The sequence below is a fragment of the Musca domestica genome, unplaced genomic scaffold (assembly GCF_030504385.1).
Source record: "Musca domestica strain aabys unplaced genomic scaffold, Musca_domestica.polishedcontigs.V.1.1 14, whole genome shotgun sequence".
In the NCBI taxonomy this organism is placed as follows: Eukaryota; Metazoa; Arthropoda; class Insecta; order Diptera; family Muscidae; genus Musca; species Musca domestica.
In genome coordinates, this window is record NW_026712192.1 from 14,437,816 (window position 1) to 14,460,610 (window position 22,795).

At 35.4% G+C, this 22,795-nt stretch overlaps 1 protein-coding gene across 1 annotated transcript in view; it reads left to right on the forward strand.

Moving 5' to 3' along the window:
• The first annotated feature begins 563 nt into the window (after nucleotides 1–563).
• The window catches only part of LOC131801114 (zinc finger protein 62 homolog), a 127,475-nt gene continuing 105,243 nt past the window's right edge, over nucleotides 564–22,795 (forward strand). The window contains exon 1 of the mRNA XM_059119217.1: nucleotides 564–672. The gene's annotated coding sequence lies outside the window, so the exon portion shown is untranslated. The remainder of the gene's footprint in view (nucleotides 673–22,795) is intronic.

Sequence of the window (22,795 nt, forward strand, 5' to 3'; positions counted from 1 at the left end):
AGTCCACGTCTCGGAACTTTTCAAAAATATTCTTTAAAAAGTCCACGTCTTGGAACTTTTCAAAAAACAATCTTTAAAAAGTCCACGTCTCGGAACTTTTCAAAAAATAATCTTTAAAAAGTCCACGTCTCGGAACTTTTCAAAAAATATTCTTTAAAAAGTCTACGTCTCGTAGGTCTTTCAAAAAATATATGTTTAAAAATCCACGTTTCGAAGTCTTTTCAAAAAATATTATTTAAGAAATTCAAGTTTCGAAGTCTCGTCAAAAAATATTCTTTAAGAAATCCACGTCTCGAAGGCTCCTCCACGTATATGAAAACAAATATAAAAATTAAAAAAAACTAACAAAATATTTTTTAATGTGTGGAAAGAGGCAACGAAAGAAAATATGTCAATTGACTTTTTTTTATTTCAAAACACATACAATCACAGAATAATTTTGAATTTCTCTGCCTATCCCTGGTATGAATTTTAAACATTTGTATATTTGACGTATTTCATTGTAATATTTATGTTTAACTTATTCTAAAAATTTAAAAGAAAATGTTCATCAATTTTCGTTTGAATATTTGTTCTTTGATTGACATCAGTTTTGAAATAAATCTAAGATTTTGTCAAATAATATCTGACGACGTTGCTGAAATTTCTTATCCCGACTTCCTTGGAAAACTGGTAAGTTTTTAATGAGAATTTTGATTACGAATTTCTGTTGAATATATTCTCATCATTTGTCAATATTTAAACAAATATTTATATGCAATTATATCGCCGAACAAAAACCGATCATGCCAAAATCTCATTAACATATCATCTTTGATTTCATAAATGATTCTATTCGATGCTAACAGCCATCATGTGCTCTATTCCTGTGAGGGCAGATATTTTTGCATCGAAGTGCGGCTGAAAGCTATTCGCTGTATTCAAATGACCCAAGAGGTCAATTGACGCCAATGCAATGGATGGCGGCGCTATACAACAACGATTCTGGCCAATTCCCATCTGTAAACAGTTAAGACAGCAATGACAGTGACAGTTGGTGGCGGCTCCAACAGCGATAGTGGGCAACTGCAATTTACATCCTGGTGCCCAAGTGGGTGTGTGTGTGTATGTTTGTGCATCTTTGCTTTATCTGCCACCATTCGCCAGTGTCCGGCTAAAAAGGATGAAGTATTGACAGGATTTTAATGATACTTTGTGTTGGTAGAAGTCTTTTAACGTTTGAGTAGGTTCCATACAAATGCCAATAGCCATGCCTGAGATATGTTCTCCACTGACATACTAACAAAAATGTCTCAATTGTGTTTGCCGGACATTGCAATTGAAATGGCAAACAGTTGACCCAAATGGCGGGCTTTGTTCGTACAAAGTGTGACATTAAATATGGAGAATTATAAGTTAGACAAATGTAAGAGTTTAATCGCCCGAAAAATTCTTTGGACATTTCCTTTGAAATTTAATAAAAAATTTACTATAAATTAGATAATTTGTGTAGGAAAAAACGTTATGAACTGGAATTGTGAAATTTTGAAGGAGCATCACTGATCAAGTGCAGGATAGATGCACCAAAAGGGGAAAATTCGAAATTTAAGGTTATGAAAAGTTCTAAAATGGTACCATTTTGGTATTATAAGAACGGCTAGAACAAAAAACTTGAAATTTGGTATGAGAATCAAGGTTGGAAAGTTTTTTTGAGATATAAAGCTGGTTTTGGAAGTGTAGCTAAGGGTGCGAACTGGTTAGAATGAACGGATGGAGCAGGAATTTCGAAGTTTTGGAATTGGAATCCTTTTTGGTGGTAGGTTTAAGAATTAAAGTTGGTTTCGAATATCTGAAGAAAATTACTAAATGGAACTAAATTTGGGGCTCTTTGGTATTGGATGTGCAGATAGTAGTTGCTGTTTGAAATTTCATGTGTAGCCTTGACATATGATGGTTGTTTTGGAAGTGAGTATTATAATAGTACGAAGAGTACTAAATGCTACTAAATAAGGTTTTTTGGTCGATAAATTTGTAAATTTTTTATAAAAAATTAAAAAAAAATAAAAAATAAATTATTGGTATCTAAAGTTGAAATTTGATGGTGGGTTTGAAAATTCGTTCAAATTTGTTCAAAAATAACAAACTCAACTATATACGGTATTGGGTGAAGAGATGGTGCTGAAACCGCGATATTCTATACTACGATAACTGTTAGTGTGTAGGATAGAGATATGGAACGGTTTTGCTTATAAGTACTAAAATTAGAGGAAAAATACAATATGTTTCTAAATTTGGTAGTGAGTGATTATACAGGGTGAGATAAAAACTGCTACAAAGTCAAACGCCATAATTTTTACTTTTTCTTTAAATTTTATTGAATAAAATAGAAATAGCATAAAATTTTAAAATAAGTTTAGATTTGTTCGAATTGGTCATGTTTGGCACGAATTATGGCCTTCAAACGGCCTATGAAACCGTCACACGCTGCCCGAATGTTGCTCTGTGGTATTTTGGCCCATTCAAGGCGAAGCGCTTACTTGAGGTGATCGACACATTGGTATTTTTTAGTGCCAACCTTGCTTTCCAAAATACTCCAGACAATAATCCAACGTATTGGTATCCGAAGATTTTGGTGGCCGTGGAAATGAAGCGAGGAACCTCATTTTGTAACCATACTTGGGTGGCGCGTGCTGAGTGCTATGGTGCTGAGCCCTCTTGGAAGGTCTGCGGCCAAAATGTTTGCGTGCCCAAGGCTTTAATGCACCCTCCATAATATTTTCGTGATAATAATCCCCATTTCTTCTAATGCCAGGCGGAGAGCGACCATCGGCTGTTATGGCGGCCCACACCATCACCATGGCCGGCGCTTGAGTTCTGGTGGCCAACCGAAGGTGTACATTTTCAGCTGACCTCTTTGGCAAGTAAACACGATAATTTTGTTTGTTTACAAACTGCTAGACAACGAATGTTTTCTTATCGGAGAAAACCAAATTCGACAGTTCACAACTTTCGGACAACCGAAGCAACTCTTTAGCTCTTTTGAGTCTATTTTCTTTCTTCTGCGGTGTAATGTATTGCAATTTTTGGAATTTCAATGCCTCATTTATCGATATTTGCCGAATGGAATATTGCGATATGTTCATAAGCAATTTTTCGGTCACTGCAACGCGGATTTTGATCAAGTCGCTTCTTTACTTTTCGAACCATTTCTGCTGATGTTGCTGTTTCCTTCTGACCACTCCCTTGATGTCGGGCTACGCTACCAGTATCACGGTAACAAGCGATGTTACGAAACACAAAAGATTTATTCACATTTAAATGCTGGAGTGCTCCAACGATAGCCACTTGTGGTTTTCCAGCCAAGTATAAAGAAATCACATTATCACGCTTGAATTCCATCACAAATAACTTTTTTTTCTGAAAATTTTCACCAAAATGCATTTTTACGCTTGTAAACAATATAATGAGCTGTAACTGGAATAATTTTAACAGCTGTCGGACGAGTGGCTCAGAAATAACAGCAGTCTGAAGTTGGTTGTAGGTTGAAGTTTTCATCTCACCCTAATTGTTCAAATATTGTCTTTATCCACACTCTGAAAAACATGTAAAAAACATAAAGTTCGGCCGGGAAGAAAACATTTGTATATAAAAGTATCTGAATTTAAACATGTTTTATTTTAAATTACAAGTATTAGTAAGACCGTTTGGGAAATGCTGTTAAACTTATCAAAAAACAAGTAAGCAAAGGCTACAGTCGAGCGGGGCCGACCGTTGAATACCCTACAACACTATAATAAACCATACAGTTTATATAGGCGAGATACTCGAAAGAATTCCACAAGATATTGTGACAAATAATAAAAGAAAACCATCAGGTTCCGTTCTCTAATTTTCGAATACTAGCAACTTAAACTAATTTGCTCATTTCCAATTTATTGGTAGATGTTGCACGTAAATGGTCTTCCTAGATCTGGAACCAATATTTCCCAAAGACCTATATCTCTTAGAAGTGGCAAAATATTAACATTTGTTTTTGACTGAATCGCATCTAAATGAGATACAGACACTTGACTATATTCTTCAACGAAATCAGCGTTAACGAAATAGTCAGAAGTGCGTCTTTCCTGTATTTGTGAATTCTCCAAAAAGTCACTGGAATGGACATTTTCGTATTTTGTCTACAAAAGTTGGCAAACTCCTTCACACATTGAATATTTTTGGATGGCCATCCAAAACTGCTTGGCTTTTGTAATGTCCGGTAACCCCCATTCAAATGTGCGTGAGGATCGGGCGATAATTACGACCTGCAGACAATTTTGCAGTTTTTTGGTCCATTTTAACCCCTAAATATATGGCGATCATCTCCAAAAAGAGTAGGCTTCTATTCTGACCCTCATCTTATCTCCATGCAAAATTTCGTAAGGATCGGGCCATAAATGCGATCTGTATATGATATCCTGATATCCTAACTACTTAGTTTTGTTAGCTGTAGAAATATTACCAAATTTTTAATTCAAAATGAAAATATGCCAAAAATATGACAAAATTGAAAAAATATGAGAAAATTTTACAAAATCAATATTTTCATCTTTAGAGAGATATTTTTATGAGATTTTTTTAGACGTTTTTTCTTTCCTGCCAAGAGGCCATTCTGAATTAATGAGAACTGTCGAAATCAGTTCAGCCGTTCTCTACATATAAGAGATTTTTCAAGCATATCTTCTTTGATAAACATATATATCGCACATATTTTGCTATATATCCGATTTGTTGGATGTTAACATCAATGTAAAGATCAGAAGTAACATTGTCATGGCTTTGTGATTTCGCCGGGATTTAAAATATTCGCGGTTTAATGAAAATTTTTGAATTATTTCAACACAAAAGATATGGTCTATTTTACCCTCTAAATATTATCCGATGACCACCCAAATTGGTAGGCTTCTTCCCCGCCCTAAACTCTAGCTACATGCGAAATTCCGCGTCGATAGGTCTATAATTGCGACCTGTATAGCTACTGCAAAATACGGAATTTTTTCAGTATTTGGTCCATTTCAACCCCTAAACATTTGACGATCATCTCCAAAAGAAATAGGGTTCTATTCTGACCCCAGTCCCACCTCCATTCTAAATATCGTGAAGATCGGGCCATAATTGCGACCTGTAGAGTGATTAGAAATTAACATGGACAGACGGACAGACGGACAGACGGACGGACGGACATACATAGCTAGATCGACTCAGCTCGGCGAGCTAGGAAGATCCGTATATACTTTCCTATGTGGGAAACCAATATTTCGAGGTGTTACATAATTTTTGGGCCAATCAAACTTATAATACCCCCAACACATAGTGTTGTAGGGTATAAAAAAAAAACAAAAACAAAAAAGCTGTAAAACCTTTGAATACCCTCCCATTTGGTACAAATTTGTCAATTTTCAAAACAATAAAATCCGTTAAAAATGTTGTTATACGACGACGTGGACCTGCATAGGCAACTTTTGTCATAAGCTATTGCAATGTTTAAATTCTAAACTTGAAAAATATTTGTTTATAATGTCGCTAAAATCATCAAAATACCGAATATCGGGACGTATGAGGGCTATACGAAGACGTGGACCTGTACAGACAATTTTCTTTCATAGTAGTATTCATTACGAACTTCAAATACCAAATTTGAAAAAGTTCCGGTAAATAATGTATCTACAATCATCAAAATGCCGAATATCGGGAGATACCGTTATATGGGGGCATGGCCCATTTTCTGTCTTAGACTGTAGAATCCAATACGAACTTCAAATGCAAAATATGAAACAATTCCGGTAAATAATGTCGCTAAAATCATCAAGATACCGATTATGGGGGGGGGGGGGTACCGTTAAAGGGGGGCTATAAGAAGACGTGGACCTGCACAGACAATTTTTTGTCATAGGCTTTCGTATTCATTACGAACTTCAAATACTAAATTTAAAATAGTTCCGGTAAATAATGTCTCAAAAATCATCAAAATACCCATATCGGGAGGTACTGTTATATGGAGGCTATTCGAAGACGAGGACCTTTCCAGATAATTTTCTATCATAGGCCTTAGTATCCATTTCAAACTTGAAATACCAAAGTTGAAACAATTCCGGTGAATAATGTCGCTAAAATCATCAAAATACCGAATATTGCGAGGTACCGTTATATGGGGGATATATGAAAACGTGGACCTACTTGACCCATTTACGAACTTAACCTGCGATTTGGCAAAATAAACATGTGTACAAAATTTTAGTCTTCTATCTCAATTCGTTCGAAAGATAGCGTGATTACAACAGACGGACAGACAGACGGATATCGCTAAATCGACTTACAACTTTACGTTGATCAAGAATACATATACTTTGTTGGATCTGACATAAGTGTTTCGAGGAGTAACAAACAGAATGACAAAGTTAATATACCCTCTATAGTACGGTGGGGGGTATAAAAATATTTTCCGTGGCATTATTGATTCAATTATTTTCTAAGACCATACATACACAGTATGGAGAATATATTAAGTTGTCATTCCGTTTGTAACTCATCGAAATAATAACTTTAGATCCAACAAAGTATAATAACTTTAGATCCAACAAAGTCTGAAATTCTTCACAAGGAGTTCTTTATGAATACTTTGCCCCCTGAAAAAGAATTTCTATATAGGTCCCCGATATCCTATATCCCCATATATAAATGCTTCTCCAGATATTGGGTCTTTTTAAGATTTTAACAGAAGTTTTAATGGATTTTATTTATTTATTTATTTTTTTTTTTATTATTTGAAAATGTCCTAATTCGTCCCAAATTTTGGGGGTATTCTACCTGCTTTTTTATACATTACAGTACCATATGACAATACAGCTCAAGCTTCCTGCGCTGTATTTACTTTTCGGATTTTGATTTATTTTTAATGCGATAAGTAAATTTTGCTGGTTAGCCATCGAATTGGATTAGAACTGCATGTCTGGTAAATCGATATCATAGATTTAATAGACAAGATTAAACCCCAGGTTTCTGACTTAATATTAATTGACCTCAGCCAGGCTGGCTTAAATTAAATATTTGTTGCTAAAACGTGCAATACGTGGACTGATAGGACTTTTTCTAAATGCAATTTTAGCGCTCAATATGTTCATTTCTTCAGTTAAAGCACACCGTTTTGAGGGAAAGCTTTACTGACGGAATAACGTCACCTTATGGTCTTTGAAAATATTCTCTGGTATTGGGTAATTGGGTTTTAGGTAACTACACCAATTAATATTCTTCCGAAGTTTACATCCGGCCTCTGTTTAAATTATACAAATGCATTACAAAGCACGCTACAAATTTGGTTACACATCATTGTTTTAATTTGATATCTAAAGAATTTACTTAAAAAAAAGCTCTTATATATCAAACAATTAAAAATTTGAAAATATTTTCGCTCTATTACGATTCTATGCTGTCAAAATTATTGAAGAGATCTCTTAAAAAGTGTGTTGGCATCCAACCTGAAGTATACTTCAGTCGTACTTTTGCTCCATGAATTTCATAAATTATAACATATTTTTTGAAGTGTGAAGGCGGTTTGAATGGCACGAATATAGAACGGGAGTACAACAAACAAACAGCGAACACAATTTTCATTGTGTTTTTTGGCCAAAAAAAGGAAAAAACAACTCCCCCTCCGCAAAACATGAAGTGCCAGACAAAGCAACCCCCAATAGAAAACACAAAACTACAAACATTTTTATAATGCCCCCCGCCCAAAATAAAAGTGAGAAGCCAAAAACGAAATCACCCTAAAAAATCCCCAATGCAAACTTTCAAAAACCATACAAAAGCAGCTCCCCACCCCAAAAGCGCGGAGAAAAGCAAACTTTCCATTAGAAATTCTGATTCAAATGCAAAACATGAAATCATATTACGGGTATTTAATTTAAAATTCTAACACTGATTCCAATGACATACAGATACATTTTTATTACATTTTAAACATTATGGAAAAAATAATAACAACGTCGTCGCTATGCACATGTAGCGGCAATGGCATTCAAGGAATTTATAAGAAAACCCCAGACTGACAACGCAAGAGAATATTGGGAACATACCAAGAGATTGTCTCTCTTTTTGTTGTGCAGATTCATTAGCATTTTTTATGGATTTTACACAATATAGTTTCATATATTTTTTTTAATATTGTGAAAATGTAAAAGAAGACGTCCCAAAGAAGAAAAAGAAAAAGTTATCCTTGATATGAAGTAAGAACATGTTGTCAACCCAAGCTTCACAAGTGTATGGCTCATGAGTAAATGCACAAAAAGATCATGTTCAGTTTATTGACCTCGCTTTTTTGGAAGAATGTAGGATGTTATCCTTTTATTTAGGGGATTTGTTTGCAACAATATGTTGAAGTTCAAGTTTTGAGAAACCTCCAAAGTGAAAAGGAATTCAGTCGACGGTCCAGAGTGAACCAAAATGTGACAGGACACTTATGTAGCTGTGCGAGAAAAATACAATATTTATGAGAATCAATGAGCGAAATCTTTCAAAGCAATTGAACACCAAAAACCAAACATTGAGAAAAAGTCACATTCACCCTCATATAGAGTGGGACAATGAGTTAAATGTGGATTAAATTTTGTAAAAATAAGAAAGTCAAAATATGTTCTGGATGACCCTATGAGGACTATTTCAAAAGAAGCTGAGAAAACACTACTTTATTCTAAACTAATTCATTGACCCTATTCCACTTCACCAGCAGGAGTGCACGAAATACCTATTGGATCAACGGGCAATAAAAACATAGTGATACACAAGGTTTTTTGAAATTCGCTGATTATTGAAAATGATGACCCTTTGTGAGCAAGTTATCAGAAGGAGTGGTCGGATGAATTCCATAACCATATCAGATCTCTGGATTGGAAAATATTGTTTATAATTACTGTATACGTTAGAATAGATTCACAGAATTATCTCACACCGAAGAGATATAATTATTCAAAATTTGGGCCCTATATTTGAGAGGTACCAGAAGGAGTGAACTGATGTCTACCATCTTCACAACATATCTTGTGTTGATAGAAAAATTGAGCTGTGTAAAATTTGAAGACAATGGAACTATTATTTCACATTTAATGAGATATTGAGATATATTGACCCTTTGTGAGGTAGGTCCTAGAAGAAGTGAGCCGATATCCACCATATTTCCAACAGATCTTGTGTTGATGGAAATATTGAGAGGTGTCGAATTTAATAGAAATTAGATGTTCGCAGCAGATCTTGTGTTAATAAAAATATGCGATGTGTAAAACTTGAGGACAACCAGACTCTTATCTCACATTTAATAAGGGTTATAATAATTCAAAATGTCGACCCCATATGGGGGAGGTACTTAAAGGAGGGCCGATATTTTTCCACTTGACACTGACAAAATTATTGGGATTTGTAAAGTTTGCACAAAATCGGATGACGTAAATTATTTTCTTTGCAAGTGTTGAACTTTGTGGGGAAGGTACCAGAAGGAGTGGACCGATATTGCTTATCTCCGAACTCGATCTAAGTTGAACAATAATATTATGAATGATTCAAGAATTATCGTGTGAACCAGCCAGCCCGACAGACGGACACCCCTAGATCGAATCTAAATATCCTAAATCGGATTTGGTCCAAAGAGACCTAGTGTCTAAAACCATTAGTTTGGTGAGGCACGTTTTGCCTGTATCAAAGGATAGACATATGATTGAGGGTATAACAAGTACAAAGGTGGCCGAAATTTTAATACCTTCTACCATTTATAACTTGTTAAATGTAAAAAAATGTGTTTAAAAATGTCCGAGTTTAAGATATTTATGTTTAAGAATGTAGCTAAAATCATCAAAATACCGAATATTGGGAATTATATAAGGGCTTCACGAAAACGTAAATTTGTATGGACAATTTTCTGACAAAGGGAGTAGCGTCCACTGGGAACTCCAAATTCCAAATGTGAAATAATTTTGGTGAATGGTTTGGCAAAAATCCTGAAAATCCAGAGCATAGAAAAGCACAATTATATGTGAGCTATAGGAAAATTTGGATCTGTATGGGCAATTTTCTCTCTAATACCCATTACAAATACCAAAACTGAAAAAATTCCGGTGAAAAGTGTACACAACTCATCAAAATACCGAATATATGAAGGTGCAGTCATAGGAGGCTTACACTAAACCATGGATCTCTACAGCCAATTATCTGCCTATTCCGAACTGCAAATACCAAGTTTGAGATATTTCTGATGAAAAATGTTCCTAATATCGTCAAAATGTCAAATGTCAGGAGGTACAGATATATGGAGGCAATACGAAAGTGTGGACCTGTACAGAAAATTCTCTGTGATAGGAGGTAGTACCCATTTGAATCTCTGAATTCAAAATTTTAAACAATTCCTGTGAAAACTCTGACACAAATCATCACTAAATATCGAAAATCTGGAGGAACAGATATATAATGGCTATACCTAAAAGTGGATCATTTTCAATACCAAAAGTCCCTAAACACACATCTAGTAAAATTTTATCAGCCTACTTCGATTCGTTCGGTAGCTAGAATGATTTCCACATACGGGCGGACATCGCTAAATCGACATAGAATTTTATGCTGATAACGAATGTATATATGTATTTTATGAGGTCTACGACGAATATTTTGAGATGTTACAAACGAAATGTGAAATTTAATATACCATCATTCCCATGGTGTATTGTCTCAATTCTACAAAACCAAAGACCCCTTTGTGGACTCGCTTGAGGGTTTAAATTTCCTCCTATGAAATATAAAATGAACGGATTGCGACGAGCCTTAATATGAAAATTTCTAAAAGCGTGGAAATTAACACCCCTATTTCAGTTACTTTTCGCTGTAACATTTCACGTCTTTCATTTTACGTCTTCTTTTTTCAACTCTGCTGGATTTAAACTGTAATTTTTGAAAAATTCAAACTTGTCGCACAGAGGAAGCTTCATTATTAGAAACTTTTAAAAATTATACTTTAAAAAACAAAAAATTTACTAATATCCAAGGCTTCGCAGCCATTTTTTTACAACTCTTATACATTTTGTGTCAAAAAATCTTAGCTACCCAACATAGGGTATGCTTACATGACATCAAAGTAACGAGAATTTACATATTTTCATTCGACTTTCCCCTCACCAATTGTCAACGCACAAACATTTGTGAAAATATTTTCATATAAAATTTGCATATTTCACAGATTTTAAAATATATACAATATCGCCTGCATTTTTTTATGAAAATACTTTGTTAAGGACTCCCCTCGCATATTTCTTTCTGTGGGGTGTACTTGGGCTAGCAGTGTTAAAAATTTAAAATATTGCCAATATTTTTATATTTTCATCTTTAGTTGAATGCGTCGAAGAAACCCTTCAGTTTTAAAGAAAAAATATTTTAATAAAGTAAAGAAAATAATTACTTTGTCGATGAGGACCGAAGATACAGTAACCGTTAAAACTCTAAATTACAAAGAAACATAGCATGAACGGTCTATGTTATACAGTGACTTCGGAAATAAAACATGGAAGCTCTTAGGAAGCAGGTAGGAAATATACCTCTCTGAGAAGTAGCAAGTTTAAAAATGGTGGAAAGATGGAACTTATATGTCTGACTCTTTCCTAAAGCAGGATTATTCTTCGGAATATAGTTAATATGCCTGCCTGTATCGGATGCTGGCTAATGTCCCACAATACGATTTAAAACGACTTCATCATTCTGAACGTAATTATACCTGGCAGTCAATGTTCCCTAGCTGTAATGATGCACATACGGATACCAATCCGTTGGACTATTGTATCTGGAGTATTTTGGAAATCAAGATTGGAACTAAAAAATACCAAAGTGTCGATCACCTCTAGCAAGCGCTTCGCCAGGAATGGGTCAAAATACCGCAGAGCAACATTCGAGCAGCGTGTGACGGTTTCATTGGCTGTTTGAAGGTGACCCATTCGCATAGATCTAAACTTATTCTAAAATTTGATACTATTTCCGACATTTTTGCTTTCATTCAATAAAATTAAAAGAAAAATATAATTTATGGGGTTTGACTTCATTGCAGTTTTTTTATCTCACCCTGTATGAACTTTATGGGGTCTACGACAAATATTTAGAGGTTTACAAAAGGAATGACAAATTTTGTATATCCTCCATTCCATGGTGGAGGGTATAATAAGCAAAAAACCAGTAAAGAAAGTCCTTAAGTCGGGCGGGCCGATTTTATGATACCCTACACAACTTTGCTAACAATTAAAAGTTTTTATGGGAGATTGAATTCACCCTATGATTAAAAATATATTTTAAAATTCAAAGGACTAAATATGCCGAAGCATTTGTATCTTTTAAATTCGGACTTGTATTGCCCATATAGTGCAAAATTAATTTGAAATCCGATAAAGATATATATGGGAGCTATATCCAAATCTGAACCGATATCGACAAAATTTGGCAAAGATATTGCAGAGCTGTATTTGATATATTTGACTGAATATCGTTGTTACGGAGTGCATATTACGGTTGTGAGTAACAAATTTTTGTTACCTACAGCCGTAATATGCACTCCGTAACAAGGATAGTCAGGGAAATATATCAAATACAACTCAAAAATATCTTTGCAAATTTTATCGATTTCGGTTCAGATTTGGATATAGTTCCCATATATATCTTTATCTGATTTCAAATTAATTTTGCACCAAATGGGCAATACAAGTCCGAATTTAAAAGACACAAATGCTTTGGCATATTTAGTACTTTGAATTTTAAATTGTAATTATAATCATAGCGTGTATGATTGAATTCTCCCATACCAACTTTTAATTATTAAGTGGAGCTCAACTAAATTAGCAAAGTGGTGTAGGGTATCATAAAATCGGCCCGCCCGACTTTAGGACTTTCTTTACTGGTTTTAGATGTAGCAAGTTGTAAAAAATCGCTGACTTGTTCTGTTATGACAGTTATGACAGATAAAAGTATTGAAAATTATGACCCTTTGTGGGTGAGGTACCAAAAGGGGTTCGCAGATATGTATCATCTTCACAACAGATCTTGTATTAGCAAAAATATTTTGTATGTGTAAAATTTGAAGAGAGTTGGATGCTTATTTCTCTCTTTTTGAGCCTTTTGTTTTACACAATCTTAAACCTTATGTGGGGCAGGTAGCAAAAGAAATGTTCCGATGTCTACGATCTTTATAACAGATCTTGTGCTAATGGAAATACTCAGATCTACCAAGTCTGGAATAGAATCGGATGTTAATTTCGCTTTTTATGAGCTTCATGCATATTCAAAATGTTGAGCCTTTGTGGGGGAGGTATCAGAAAAAGTGGACCGATATATCCCATCTTTACAACAGATCTTGTGTTTGTAGAAATTATGGGATGTGTGAAATATAAAGAAACCTGATGATTATTTCGGATTTTATAAACGTTTTGGCTATTCAAAACTTTGACCCTTTGTGGGAGAGGTACCATAAGGAATGGTCCGATTACTGCCGTTTTTGTAACAGATCCTGCGTTGATAGAAGGTACCAGAAGGAGTGGACTGATATATTCCACCTTAACAACAGATCTTGGCTTACTAAAATTATTGGGATGTGGGAAATTTGAAGACAATCAGATTCTTACATCACATTTTATAAGAGTTGTAATTATTCAAAAATTTGACCCTTTGAGGGGGAGGTACTTGATGGAGTGGACCGATATTGTAAATTTTTGCACATGACCTAGCATTGAAGCAAATATTAGGATTTGCAAAGTTGAAGCGAAATCGGATTATCGTTCCTCTTTCTGTGCAGAAAATATTTTTTTTTAAATTACGAACTTTTGTGAGGGAGATACCAGAAGGATTGGACCGATATTGCCCATCTCCGAACTCGATCTGAGTTTGACAAAAATATTACGATGTACCATGTTTGGACCAAATCAGATACTACTTTCGAGAGTTATCGTGCGCACCAGCCAAAGAGACAGGCAGACGGACGGACATCGCTAGATCGACTCCAAATATCCTGAAACGGATTTGGTCCTAAGAGACCTAGGGTCAAAAACAGTTATTTCGATCAGGTACGTTTTGACCGTATCAAATGACATATGACCTCTCTAGCCGTATGGCTGAGGGTATAAAAATTGTGTCAAAATTAACGCATTGTGCATTTTAAGTACTAAATAGGTCTAATACAATTATCTTATGTTTTGAGGCAGACTATGCGCTGACGACGAAGTGGGCACTTCTAAGTACCTCATAAAACGAAAATAACATTTTAGCAATATTCAAGGTTATGTAGCCAGTTTTATATATCTCTCATTTTGTGTCAAACAATCTTAGCTACCCAACATAGGGTATGCTTACATGACACCACCAGTAACGAAAATTTACATATTTTCATTCGATTTTCCCCTCGCCGATTGACAACACACTAAAATTTGTGAAAATATTTTCATATAAAATTTGGATAATTTCACAGATTTAAAAATATATATATGAAACTACATTGTTAAGGACTCCCCTTGAATATTTCCTCTTGTGGGGTTGTATTTTTGCCAGCGGTTTAAACTATATGAAATATTGTAAACATTTCTATATTTTCATCTTTAGTTGAAAGCATTGAAGAAACCCTTCAGTTTTAAGGAAAATTTATGCGGATACAAAAATTAAAACATTAGAGAATTTTAATTTTTAAATTAAAAATACTACACAAATGACTAGTGACTTTTCGTATTCCTTAAAATAGTTTAACATTTTCTATTGGTAAACTCTGATAATATTGTGGGCTGGTGTAAATCCGAGAGTTTTCAGCCTTAAGTTCGCAAAAGTTCAGCAGATACGAAAACATTTCCAGATTTCAATGATTTTCCTTAAAAACTTGTGAAACTTCTTAAATACATAAAATAGCTAATTCCAGATCTTCCTTTCTAACAATCTTAAGCTTAGACTTCGGTGATCGAATTGAAATTTTTTATTAAACAACGTTGGGGAAATGCAAAAAAGTTAGCCGAAATAAATCTAGAGAGAGCAGATTTTCTAAGGTAGACGCCTCTTAAAAGTAACCTTAATAGAGGGACAAGTTCCACTTCGGCAATATTGCTAATAAAAATGAGACAAACGGAAAATATTAACCCTCAAGCAATACATCAAAGGAGTCTTTCTGGAGTCTTTCTGGTTCCAGAATACATCAAAAATCAAAATCTTGCCTAAACACGAGGAATTTATAAACATTAAAAAAAACACAATTTAAGAAAGATACCCTACACCACTATGCCTATTTAGTAGAACTAACCGTTGGCAACAAACGTTTAAATTGGTCAATTTGGGCTGATATTAACCTCTGGTGCACAATAAACGTCAAATTTGATGGAGATATATATATATAAAACCTATATCCAAATCTGAGCCAATATCAATTCGTTTTCTAAGCTGTATCTGATATCTGGTACCAAATATCATTGTCATTGAGTGCATGGGACTTAAAACCCAAATCGGATGAAACATATACAGGGTGAGATGAAAAAACTGCAGCCAACTTCAGACTGCTGTCATTTACACGCCACTTGTCCGACAGCTTTTAAAATTATTCTAATGACAGCTCATTATATTATTTACAAGCGTACAAAATCATTTTGGTGCGAATTTTCCAGAAAAAAAGTTATTCGTGATGAAATTCAAGCGTGATAGTGTGATTTCTTTATATTTGACTCGATAGCCACAAGTGGCTATCGCTAGAGCAATCCAGCATTTAAATGTGAATAAATCTTCTGTGTATCGTACCATCGCTCGTTACCGTGATACTGGTAGCGTAGCCCGACGTCAAGTGCCAGAACTTACACCGCAACAGAAAGAAAATAGCCTCAAAAGAGCTAAAGAGTTGCTTCTCTTGGCCGAAAGTGGTGAACTGCCGAATTTGTTTTTTTCCAAAAACCAAAAAACATTCGTTGTCTAGCAGTTTGTAAACAAACAAAATGATGAGCCGATGGTCGCTCTCCGCTCGTATTAATCGAACGTGGTATCAGCATAAATGCCGAATATTATCGCGAAAATATTCTGGAGGGTTTATTAAAACCTTTGACACTCAATCATTTTGGTCGCAGACCTTGGACATTCCAGCAGGACTCAGTACCATCGCAGTCAGCATGCGCCACCCAAGAATGTTTACAAAATGAGGTTCCTCGCTTCATTTCCACCGCAAATTGGCCACCAAAATCTCCGGAGACCAATCCGTTGGACAATTGTGTCTGGAGTACTTTGGAAAGCAAGGTTGTTACTAAAAAATATCAAAGTGTCTATCACCTCAAGCTAGCTCTTCGAGGGGAATGGGCCAAAATACCACAGAGCAACATTCGAGCAGAGTGTGACGGTTTCATTGGCCGTTTAAGGCCATAATTTGTGCCAAAGGTGACCAATTCGAATAAATCTGAACTTATTTTAAAATGCTATGCTATTTTTGACATTTTTTGCTTTCATAAAATAAAATTAAAAAAAATGTAACCAGTTTCGAAAGTCTTAAAATCGGGCGGGCCGACTTTATAATATCCTACACTACTTTCCTAATTTAGTAGAGCTCCGCATAACAATTAAAAGTTTTTTATGGGAGAATGTAATCAAACACGCTATGATTACAATTATAATTTAAAGTTCAGAGGACTAAATATGCCGTAGCATTTGTATCTTTTAAATTCGGACTTGTATTTCCCATTTGGTGCACAATTAATTTGAAACCGGATAAAGATATATATGGGAGCTATATCAAAATCTGAACCGATCTCGATAAAATTTAGCAAATGTATTATTGAGCTGTATTTGATATCTTTCCCCAAATATTGTTGTTACAGAGTGCATATTGCGGCTGCGGAGGACAAAAATAACAAATTGGATAGCTATATCCGAACCGATTTCGATCAAATTTGGCATACTTATTTTCAGGCCTAATTTGGTTGTATGTGCAAAATTCCATACTATTCGGGCTGATATTACACGTTCACAAGAATACATAGACAGACGGACGGACGAACAGACGGACTGGCATGCATCAATCAACTCAGTGATTCTATGCAGATCATCAAAGGGAACTATGGGTCTATCTCGTTTCCTTTTGCCTGTTACAAACAAATGCACAAAGACATAATACCCTGACCACCTTGTGGTGTAGGGTATAAAAACACTAAAAGAGGGGCCAGCAGAAACTTGTTGAAGTTTATCAGTAGGAGTGTCACATCGCTGTTTTCTTCCCTGGGGAGGCTCTCTCATGTTCTCTAATTAGTGGTTTATTCTAGAGATCAAATTTCTGTTTCATCGATACAATTGATCTCACATCTAGACAAAAATGTAGCCAGATTTGTATCCATATCTTCCGTATTATTAACGTCTAATAATTTATTACCAATAAAATTAATAGCTTTTATTCCGATAATGAATTGCTTTTTCCATGCAGTTTTTTCATGAATGTTTCAAACTGATGTACATATGTAAATCATTTTAATTTTTAAAGAAAAAAACACAAAAATATATTCATTTATTTCAATTTCCTCGACAAACACCAACCAACAATTTATTCAATCATTAATTTTATTTTCTTCATTGTCTATTCAACGGAGCTTTGTTGGTGGCATCTCCGGATACATTTTGTTAGCTGTCAACAATGTGTTGTTTGTTTCGAAAATAAATAAATCAATTTTTCTTCGTCCTCCTGTGCTGCAAATGTGTGTGGTTTCTATGCAGTTATGCGGCGACACGAGCGTATCGAAACGTATCTTTCAGGGCAAAGTTTCTGGCCTCCATCCACAGCTCCTGTTCGTCGTTGGGGGGTGGGTAGAGAAAAAAAGTGAAAACTTGCTAAGAAATTTACACATAAAGCAGTAGAATAAAAAAAAAACACAAACGACGGATGATATGAAAAATGTAGCTGAACATGCGATTACACACCCACCTCAAAACTAGCCGAACAGATTTTGGGTGGATAATTCCTAAACACCAACGGGGTTAGTTTCCTTTTTTTTATTTTCCTCAAGGAATCATACGTATGACTCGATTCAAGAAATGCCAGAAAGCCGGGCTGTCTTCTTTTGGACAATATAAGAAGTACATTTTATTATTTTTTTTTTTTTTGTTGTTGTTAAGTTTTCTTCTTTTATTCCTAGTAATAACGACGAATGTCCTGCGAGCATACATCCATTTGGCGTTTTACCCCCCCACACACAGTAGCGCCCTAGTTGGGGATAAATAAATATCCCGGTGTGTGAGGAGATGGAACGCCATGCTTGTTGGTGTTTTTGGCGTTGTTGTTATGATTGATGGCCATAACTGAACTAGACGGACAGTTTAGCTTCCCATTTTGTTTTTCCTTCTGTGTTTTGTTGTTCGGGTCGTTATTGTTTGTTAGCTGTGTTGTCCTGCATCATAAAACAACAGTTCAGCAGTAGCAGCAGTCTTGTTGTGTTTCCTTTGAGTTTGAATATTTCTTCTTTTTTTGGCAGAGGGGGTGGGGGGAGGTGTCGGTTTGCTGCTCCTGTGTTTTTGTCATAATTTTAGGGCGTTTATCTTTAATGCCACTAGCATTATTTACCCTCGCCAGAAGCGAACATAGACCGTGAGCCAAAATGCAAAAAAACAACGAAACGCTTTCTAACGACAGCATAAAAATCGCTCACGATTAATAAACGAAACCGACCAAACCAAAACTAACATTTCGTTTATATTTTTTGACACGCATCAACCACGATTCGTTGAATGAGTGCGGTTTTATGTCCAAGGTTTGATCCTGCCAAGTGAATATTTATACATGTCTGTTTTGATGGATGGCGTATTTGTATTTGGATAGCTCAAAGTGGGTGACCACTGGATGCATGCATGGACTTTGAAATGCCCTAAAACGCTGCAGATTAGGATTCAGAATCGTATGAAGTCATGAAAATATTTAAAAGCGCATAATAAAAGGAAAAATAAAGGTAACCAGAATATTTAAAATTCCACCCCAACAATTTTTAGGAACAAAAATTCGTCCAACATCTTCGAAGAAAAATCGACCAATTATGCCTCGGGAGGAAAATCCGCACCAAAGAGTGACTCGTTCGGGGTACATTGGAGCTTATAGACTGTGCAAAATGTCGAGAACATTTTATTTCAGTTCTTCAGCCAGCATTAGGCAGTGATTATATCCCGAAAATACCTGTTACCAGAAATCAGATGGGTAGCCAATTCTATAAAGCGGCGATTGGTGTATTCTCTGAACTCTATTAATCCTACTTTCCCATGGTTAAAAAGGGTGAGTCACTCAGAGATTTTAAAGTCTGGTGTTTTGATGGAGATGATTAAAAGGAGGTGGTCCGGGCCTAGAGAAATTGCGAGATGGTGAAGTGTAGAAACTACCCCGAATTACAGTGGGTGCGTCCTCATTCACTTTGCATTCAATTTGCTCAGCAACCCCTATAGTTATTACTTAGGATGAAAACTAATTTTGAACATATCATGTGGAAAAATATGGTATATAAGGTTCCGCACTTTACGGCTATCACCAACAATTCGATGAACGGGTCACTAGAGTTAAGTTAGATAGGTCGGTATCGGACATAGTGGTGTAATTTTGCTCCAAATTTGCATCAGTACCAGGTTAGGTGCGAAAATGGACCATATCGGTCCACTTCATTAAGTACCTCCCCCACAAAGAGTAAAAATTTTGAATAATTATAACTTTTATAAAATGTGATGGTAAGAGTACGATTGTCTCCAAATTTCAAACATCCCAATATTTTTATTAACCGAAATAAAAATAGAGCCGATGGGCTCTTTCGGTCCAAACCTTCTGGTACCTCCACCACAGTGGGTTAACATTTTGAATAGCCATGAAGCTCAAAAAACGCGAAATGAACTTCTTATTCTTTTAGAATCGCACACATCCCAATATTTTTCCTTAAGCAAGATCTGGTGTGAAGATGGTATATATTGGACTACTTCTTCTGGGTCACTACGGGTCAAAATTTGGAATAACAATTAAACTCATACAACGCGAAAATCAACATCCAATTACTTTTAAACTATATCCCAACACTTCTATCTACACAAGATCTGTTATGGAGGTGAACAAAATCGGATTACTTCTTTTAGTACCTCCCCCGCAATGGGTCAAAACTTTGAATAATTATAACTCTCATAAAAAGCGAAATAAGCATCTGATTCTCTTCAAATTTCGCACATCCAAATATCTCTTCCCATACAACATATGTTATAAAGATTATAGACATCGGCCTACTCCTTCTGGTATCTCTCCTACAAAGGGTAAGAATTTTCAATGCTTATAATATTGGTCCATTTCTTCGGAACCTCTCCTATAAAGGGGGCAGAAGTTTGAATAACCATAACGCAATAAGCGAACATTTGCCGAGGGTATCCAGCTGTCCGGCAGATTGTATTTAACTTGTTATACCCTCCACCATACATAGTATGGAGGGTACATTAAGTTCGTCATTCCGTTTGTAACACCTTGAAATATACATTTTAGATCCCACAAAGTATATATATTTTTCATCAGCATACAATTCTATGTCGATTTAGCGATGTCCGTCCGTTTGTCCGTCTGTGGAAATCACTCTAGCTTCCGAACGAAATGAAGTAGGTTGATAGAATTTTACTCAAATGTATATCATGTCTGCAGGATTTTTGGTATTGAAAATGGGCCATGTAAGCCCACGTTTTCGTATAGTCCCCATTTAACGGTCCCATGTCAGTCCGTCTGTCCGTCCGTCTGTCCATATATTCTTGTAAACAAAATGCAGGTCGCATTTATTATCCGATTTAGATGAAATTTTCCAAACAACATTTGTTTAGCCCAAGGACGAACGCTATTGAAATTGGAGATAATATTTTAAAATTTAGATATAACTCCCATATATATCTTCGTCCGATTTGCCTTTTATTGTGCAGCAAACGTGTAATTTCAGCCCGAATAGTATAGAGTTTTGCACATACAACCAAATTAGGCCTAAAAATAAGTATGCCAAATTTGTTTGAAATCGGTCAAGATTTGTTATTTTTGTCCTCCGCAGCCGTAATATGCACTCTGTAACAATAATATTTGAGGAAATTTATCAAATTTAGCTCAGAAATACCTTTGGTAAATTTTATCGAGATCAGTTTAGATTTGGATATAGCTCCCATATATAACTTCGACCGATTTACCTTTTATTGTGCACCAAACATATAATATTTGCCCAAATGGGATGGAATTTGGCACATACGACCGAATTGAGTCTAGAAGGTAGTATGCCAAATTCGGTGAAAATCGGTTCATATATAGCTTTAGCTCCCATATATGCTGTTCATCCGATTTGTTATATTTGTTACCCACAGCCGTAATATGCACTCCATAACAACGATATTCAGGGAAATATATCAAATTCAGCTCAGAAATACCTTTGGTAAATTTTATCGAAATCGGTTCAGATTTGGATATAGCTCCCATATATAACTTCGTCCGATTTACCTTTTATTGTGCACCAAACGTGTAATATTTGTCCAAATGGGACGGAATTTGGCACTTACGACCGAACTGTCAAATTTGGTGAAGATCGGTTCAGATATAACTGTAGCTCCCATATATATTGTTCATCCGATTTGTTATATTTGTTACCCACAACCGTAATATGCACTCCGTAACAACGATATTCAGGGAAATATATCAAATACAGCTCAGAAATATCTTTGCCAAATTTTATCGAGATATAGCTCCCATATATATTTTTATCCGATTTTAAATTATTTGTGCACCAAATGGGAGACACAAGTCCGAATTTAAAAGATACAAATGCTTTGGCATATTTAGTCCTTTTAACTTTAAATTATAATTATATAATGCGCAGCTCTACTAAATTGGCAAAGTGGTGTAGGGTATCATAAAGTCGGCCCCGCCCGACTTTAAGACTTTCTTTACTGGTTTAAGATAGAAAGAGTACAAAAATTGCACAGCAATATTATTGAGCTATTGGTAAGATATAGAATTTTATTTAAATTATATTTTTCGTGCAGGGTGTGACGATAACGCAGAAATACAACCACAGTATGAGAAATCAAAAATAATGTACGACAAGATTAGAATCTGCTCGACTTTTAATGAATTTTGCTCCCACTCAAAATCAATTGAAATATGCTCAATCCTATTGGAACGACATTGAAAAAAATCATTTTGCTCGGTTTTTTCGGAGGCTTGAATTCATTCTCAATTATTCTAAATGGTACTCTATTTCATACCATTAATATTTGATGAAATGATATAGCGAGATTTTTTTTTAACTTGATATAAAAATTCGCGTGTATGGTTGCGATGAGGTGCTTTTTGAAATTTGCTAGACCAATGAAAGTACAATACACTGTTTTGCTGCGACATAATCCATTGCAATTTACATTTGTACCTATTTTGCCTAACATTTCTACACAAAACGTCTACTCAAGCCTCTCGCCGTATCCTGATTTTGCCCGCCTTACAATCGTCAAGGACATTTTAAATGCCCGTTTTTCTGGTGTCCTTAAGACTTGATTCTGACAAATAAGAAAATACGTTACGCTATATAAACAAACGCAGCTTTTGTGGTTAACATTCTAGTCGTTTCAGTCATTCGCTCCTTCATTCATGTCTTGGACCGTTAAAATGTTTTTCCTGGCATTTGGTTTGTTGTTGTTGTTGGCCATTTTGCCATTTTAGTTTCGTAGCGATTTTTATCATTTAAATTATTATGGTCGGTGTTGCGAAGGCAGAACAGCGAATCCTTCTTTGCAGAAATAGCAT